Source organism: Carlito syrichta, unplaced genomic scaffold, assembly GCF_000164805.1.
Source record: "Carlito syrichta isolate Samal-C Ts95f unplaced genomic scaffold, Tarsius_syrichta-2.0.1 Scaffold301619, whole genome shotgun sequence".
Lineage (NCBI taxonomy): Eukaryota > Metazoa > Chordata > Mammalia > Primates > Tarsiidae > Carlito > Carlito syrichta.
In genome coordinates, this window is record NW_007245715.1 from 767,219 (window position 1) to 774,298 (window position 7,080).

At 45.7% G+C, this 7,080-nt stretch overlaps 1 pseudogene; it reads right to left on the bottom strand.

The window, feature by feature from the left end:
- Positions 1 to 5,211: 5,211 nt before the first annotated feature.
- Positions 5,212 to 5,954, bottom strand: LOC110595387 (annotated as a pseudogene).
- Between the last annotated feature and the right edge of the window lie 1,126 nt (positions 5,955 to 7,080).

Sequence of the window (7,080 nt, forward strand, 5' to 3'; positions counted from 1 at the left end):
AGTCTGGGTGACAGAGTGAGATTCTGACTCAAAAAAAAAAAAAAAAGGAACCACAGCTAAGACAGTCGTCTGTGGGAGAAGTCATGGGGGGGAAGCGGGGGCAGATGACAAAGCAGTGAGGTTGTTGTGGGAGATTCTCACTCACTCATTGCTGAGAGGCACCACTTCACTGTGGACCTGAGCACGGGACAAGGACTCCGGTGGAAGCTGACTTTAGCACTCAGAGCTGCACAGCCGTGGTGGGTCATAATCTCTCTGAGGTACAATCCTTTTCTCTGAAATGTAGGGTCATTTCCTTTTTCAGGGTTGTTGCAAGGCTTGTCTGCTATGAATAATAGAAATCACTCAGGCTGGGCACGGCGGCTCATACCTGTAATACCAGCACTTTGGGAGGCCAAGGTGAGAGAAACATTTGACCAGTCTGGGCAACATAGTGAGACCATGTCTCCGCAAAAAATAAAATTAAATTAAATAAAAAGCTGAGCATGGTAGTGCACACTTGTAGTCCTAGAAACTTGAGATGCAGAGGTGGGAGGATTGCTTGAACCTGGGAGGTTGAGGCTGCAGTGAGCCGTGAGCATGCCACTGCGCTCCAGCCCAGGCAACAAAGTGATCCCGCCTCAAAAGAAAGAAAAAAGAAAAAGAAATCATCACAGAACCAGGTACATACTAAGTGCTCAGTAAGTGCCAGCTGTTATTACTAAACATGTATTCAACAAACACTAACTGGATAAAAATGACAAAAACAAAATAGACAGACATGGTCCCAACATTCACAAGGCAGGGGTTTTTAAAGGACATTTCTCTCAAAAGTAACACAAAATGACAAGGGCTTGTGTTTGTTTTTAAAGTGACAGGGGACAAAAAGCTATGGGGGGCTGGGCTCTGTGGCTCAGCCTGTAATCCCACACCTTTGGGAGGCTGAGGTGAGTGGATTGCCTGACACCTGGGCAGCGAGACCTCATCTCTACAATAAATCAAAAATCAGCCGGGCGTGGTAGCGCATGCCTGTAATTCCGGCTACTTGGAAGGCCGAAGAGGAAGGATCTCCGGAGCCCAGCAGGTCGAGGCTGCAGTGGCCGGAAGCGGCCACTGCACTCCAGTCTGGGCGACGGAGTGAGACTCCAACTCAAAAAAAAAAAAAAAGTTATGGGGGAAAGCTCAGGTTCAATTCAGGTGCCCTTCCCTTAGACTCAGTCTGTTGGAGCAAGAATAGATAATAGAAGTCCCCCAAAAGGGCACCCTGCCTTACGGAGACCGCAGAGCTCTCACCTTTGTGGGACCAAGAATGCTGTTACCCTTGGGCTTGCCCTAAAATGTCTTGTAGCTTGGTGACCTTCAACTGTTCTTAGTTCCATCAACTTCCATACTTCTACCACAAATGTCCTGAGTTTTTCCTTAAAAACCCTCCTGTACTTGCAAACTGCAAAGCAAAGCACAATGAAATGGATATGAAAGCCAAAAGACAAAGCGGGGAGGGCACAGTCGCCGTTCTCTTCCCAGAGGGAAGACACAGCAGAACTGGGCCAGGCTTCTCCAGGAAAGCCAGGCTCTGAACGGCAGGGCCAGGGAAGGACCCAGGGCAGCGGCAGGACTTGGTATGAAGCTTTTTCCTTGTTTAAACTGAGAGAAGAGATGAGGTTGGGCCAGGTGACGGGAGTTGAGAGCGAACTGCCAGAAAAACAGAATCCAATGCACTCGGCCTACCTACTCTGCCAAGATGCATGTGGGTCACACGGAGGGAGGGGGAAAAGGGGCTTCTGGTTTTGGATTTGTCGCACCTCAGGTAATATCTGAAAGAGCCTCTATTACCCAGGATCTTGTTAAAACAAAGCCTTCTGCTCCTGTGGCATGGCATTCCTAGGGGCGGGGGAGGGAGGAAGCAGGAAAGAACAAAGCTCCATAAATAGACCCGATTTGTAAATGGCTTTGGAACCGATTTTGCCTTGCCCTTGCGGCTGCTCTGTCTGCAAGTGCTGGCACTGACTTCATCTAGAAGTTTAAAGGTGGCAGCCAGAGAGGACTGGTGGAGTAGGATAAACCTCTTAGCCCCACTGCTTTCCAGCAGGAATTGTTAGACAAGTAACTTCACCCTCAAGGAAACTTAGTTTCCTCTTCTACACACTGAGGTTAAGACCATCCACTTGAAGTTGCTGCACTTAAGTGAGATGATAAAAGGGCCTATGGGGGACCTCACACAGTTAGCTTGTTTGCATCAGTTTGCAACCTTTTTTGCCCCAAGGGATCAAGAAACCACTAGAAATCAAACACCTTCTTTTCTTCTACCCAGCTAGATCGACAGATGTCGCAGAAGCATGTCCACAGGAGAAAGAAAGGAAAACAAAGGGGAAGAGTCACTGGAAAAGCCTGGTACCTAGCTTCAGCGGTCGGTCTCTCTCTCTCTCTCTCTCTCTCTCTCTCTCTCTCTCTCTCTCTCTCTCTCTCTCTCTCTCGGAGGTCCCTCAGAACTTTAATCTCACAATTGAGATGAAAGACTGATGCCTTCATCTCAGAAGTGAAATACTATGTTGCTCATTGATTGACTTGCAGCTTAGACTCCTATCCATCACAAGGCTGTGCTCAGTGCCAGTATACTCTCAGTGTCATGGAGGATGAGGTTTCCCCTACCAGGTGACCACAGCTGAGGTCAGGGCAGGGCTCCTACATACTACTCACCACGGGGAGGGTTTTTACTCTTAAGCAGAGTAGAAACTGGACTTCTGGAACAATCCTAAGGGGTATAATAGTGCTTTCTCCAAGGCTACTGGGATTCTTTTTTTTTTTTTTTTTTTAATACCTGGTTTGTTGGGGAAAATTCATAATGAAAACTTAAATTACTTATTCTGCAATCTACAAAATAGCAATTTGATATATAAAATGAGTTGTTTTTCATTATGTAAGTATAAATGGCAAAAAAAAAATAACAGAAATCCATCTGATAGATCATATATCGGGGTGCCAAAATGTGTATACACATTTTAAGAGATGTTATCTATGTATTAATTTTGAGGTTGAATTACAGTGGCAATGATGATTGTCTCTTGTAATTGCAGAAGTCAAATGTGACTTGTATTCATTGTTTGCTATCAGTATATATTGAGTGTTACAATTTTATTTTATTTTTTGAGTTGGAGTCTCACTCTGTCACCCAGCAGACTGGAGTGCAGTGGAGTCCAGGGATCCTTCCGCCTCAGCCTTTCAAGTAGTTGGAACGACAGGCATGCGCTACCACACCCAGCTGATTTTGATTTATTATAGAGATGAGGTCTCGCCAAGTTGCCTAGGCGGGTCTTGAACCCGTGGGCTCAGGCAATCCACTCACCTCAGCCTCCCAAAGGCGCGGGATTACAGGCTGAGCCACTGAGCCTGGCTAATTTTTTTTTTTTTTTTTTGAGTTGGAGTCTCACTCTGTCATTCAGGCTGGAGAGCAGTGGCATGCTCCTGGCCACTGCAGCCTCAACCTGCTGGGCTTAGGCAATCCTTCTGCCTCACCCTTCCAAGTAGCTGGAACTACAGGTGTGCACCATCACGCCCAGCTAATTTTTTGATTTATTGGAGAGATGAGGTCTCGCCAAGTTGCCCAGACTGGTCTTGAACCTGTGGGCTCGGGCAATCCTCTCACCTTGGCCTCCCAAAGTGCTGGGATTATAGGCAGAAGCCACCGTGCCCAGTGAGTATTACAATTTTCATACAGTTTTTTCCTTTCTTAAAACGTGTATACTTTTTTTGGCACCCTTTGTTACGCTGTGCAGAGAAACTCACATCCCTGTATTCTCCTGTTGCATGTTTTACATCAGACATTTTAAATATGTTTACCAAGGAAGACCAAGTTTGTAACTATATGTAGGTTTCTGCTTACACTTGCAATCTCTCAGAAGTTGTGTCTAAATAATTAGAGCTCAATTAATCCTGAAATGAAAAAAAGAAGCAAGACATTTCTTCTCCTTGGGCTGGTTTTTTTTTTTTTTTTTTGAGTTGGAGTCTCACTCTGTCGTCCAGACTGGAGTGCAGTGGCCGCTCCCGGCCACCACAGCCTCGACCTGCTGGGCTCCGGCGATCCTTCTGCCTCAGCCTTCCAAGTAGCCAGAATTATAGGCATGCGCTGCCACGCCCGGCTGATTTTTTTTGATTTATTGTTGAGATGAGGTCTCGCCTGCCCAGGCAGGTCTCCAACCTGTGGGCTCAGGCAATCCACTCACCTCAGCCTCCCAAAGGCGCAGGATTACAGGCTGAGCCACTGAGCCTGGCTTTTTTGTTTGTTTGTTTGAGTTGACATCTCACTGTGTTGCCTAGACTGGAGTGCAGTGGCACGCTCCTGGCCATTGCAGCCTCTACCTGCTGGGCTCTGGCGATCCTTCCACCTCAGCCTTCCAAGTAGCTGGAACTACAGGCATGCGCTACCACGCCTGGCTAATTTTTTTTTATTTTTTGTAGAGACGAGGTCTCACCAAGTTGCCCGGGTGGGTCTTGAACCTGCAGGCTCAGGCAATCCTCTTGCCTCGGCCTCCCAAAGTGCTGGGATTACAGGTTTAGCTCTCCTATTGTTCTCCTATACAACCTAATCAGATCTATCTGTCATGATAAAGCAGACTCAGTCCATCCGGACTTATACTGGTTCTGAACATGCAGGCACAAAAGAGTACAGATCTATTAATACAACACTTTACCATACCTCAATCATATGAAGAAGTTTAAAAGAGAAAATTTCACCTAAACGTTTCACCATTTAGAAGGCCTTACTACTGCAACAGGTTTTCCTAGATGACAAATCAATGTGAAGCTTAGCAAAAAATAATTATTCGGGATATTAATTAGAAATTCTCACAAACAATATGCATTTAGGAAACTGCTTCTAAAAATAGCTGAAGGCTTGAAATATATATATACATATTTTTCTTTGCATTTATTTTAGAATGTTTAGTCACTGACAATTTTTACCAATACCGCCCTCTTTTCCTTAGCCCTTAATAGGCCCACCCCATTCGATTTAGAAATAACAAAAACTTAATCAAATTATTAAATCTTGGAAGCGTTCTCATTTTTACCTTATAAAGTGGTAGGTTTCAAGTTCCCATTCTCTTATAAATGTAGTATAAATGTTATGGATAAATATAGGGAAATATTAGCACAGTACAAGTACTTAGTGAAAAGAAACAAGTCTTACTTAACTCCACAAAACACATATAAAAGATGAATTATGCAACTGTAGCACTATTTAAGAAATATCCTCTCCCCAATTGATTTAGCATTTTTGACTAATTTAATAAAATGAACACTGCCCAAAACATAGGTTCCAAGTTGCTTCCTCTGGAATCCATCTCGCCAGCAGGGGTTTTCTTCTGCGCCCATCCCCCACATCAGGTGGAAGTGAGGAAGCCCCTGGGCTGGGTTCGGGAAGCAGCAGCAGAAAAAGGCAAGGATAATCATGGTCGCCCACCTGAAGCCAGAAGCGCAGTCATAGATGTAAGTGACAGTGCGGTTGGCATGAAGGTTAAAGGTCTATGTGTACTTCACAGGGTTGATTACCATACCCCAATCATATGAAGAAGTTTAAAAGAGAAAATTTCACCTAAACGTTCCACCATTTAGAAGGGGATGATCTTGGAATGCAGCAGCCAGGGCAAGGAGGCCTGCAGCCACTCTTAGGAAGACCAGCATCTGGGGTCCACAGAGGACAAAGAGAGGATGAAACCAATGACCAGGTTGACGAAGCCGCAGAAGAGTGTGGCAGCGGCCACTCTGTCTGTGTGTACTCCATGGGGCTCTGGCAGCCTTTCTCTTAGGACCCTCTGTCACCACCCTCATGGAAGCACCTACACCACAATGAGGACGTCTGGATGTGGTCACTTGACTGCAGCCAGCCATGGCCGACCAGTGTGATGATGGAAGGCGTTGACACAGAGCAGGAGAAAGGGGCACTTGCAGGGCTCGCAGGCCAGGCCACAGGGCAGCATGCTGACCAGCCCGGAGCCAAGTCCTAGAGTTCTAATGAAACAAATCAGGCCAGGTGTGGTGGTTTACACCTGTAATTCCAGTCCTTTGGGAGGCCAAAGTGGGAGGATTGCTTGAGTCCACAAGTTTGAGGCCAGCCTGGGCAACATGGCAAGACCTTGTCTCTACAATAAATCAAAAAATGAGCCATACATGGTGGCACACACCTATAGTTCCAAGTACTTGGAAGGCTGACGTGGAAGGATCACTTGAGCCCAGCAGGTCGAGGCTGCGATGACTGTGAGCGTGCCACTGCCTTCCAGCCTGGGTGGTGGAGTGAGACTCTAACTCAAAAAAAAAAGCCAAAAACCAAAAACCAAACAAACAAAAAACAACAAAACTAGTAGGAGTGTTGCAAAAAAAAAAGGCTGCCATTTTGTTAACAAGATCCCATTACAACAACTGCTGTATAGCTTTCTACACAGCAATCCAACCTGTTGCAAGCACTAGGTACCTTGGCCAAAAGCACCAAATGTATGACTGAGCTGTAAGCAGTTAACACTTAGCTCATAAACTCCTGTAACAGGGAAATCTCAAGAATATCACACCTTGACCATCTCATTGCTCCTGGAACTCTACTTAGGAGAAACCAATTTGAAAAACCAGAGGTTGGCATGTGTCAAGGGCTCCCTCTAGTGGCTCCAGGAAAAAAATGAAGTAACAGGATTTAGGGTGCTGGGAGAAAAAGTTGCAGCGTAGATAATACTGAAGAAAGCCTCAAACTTACCAGACTTTATAGCCATCGTTTCTAATCCTGAGATGGTGGGACAGATCCCTGTGTTTGAAAACCTCTCCTAGCAAAGGCCGCTGCTTTAGAAGTGCCATGGATCTTTAATATGTTCCACACGAACAGCCTCTGTAACCTTAGTCTCAAATGATTTTGCCTTAAGTCCATGTCCTTCAAATTCCACTTTCTATGGTGGTTTTTTTTTCTTTCTCAACTATATGTACTTCCATTATTTCCAGTCATTTTTTAGTTAAAAAAAATTTTGTAGCCGGGCTCGGTGGCTCAGCCTGTAATCCCGCGCCTTTGGGAGGCTGAGGTGAGTAGATTGCCTGAGCCGGTGGGTTTGAGACCTGCCTGGGCAG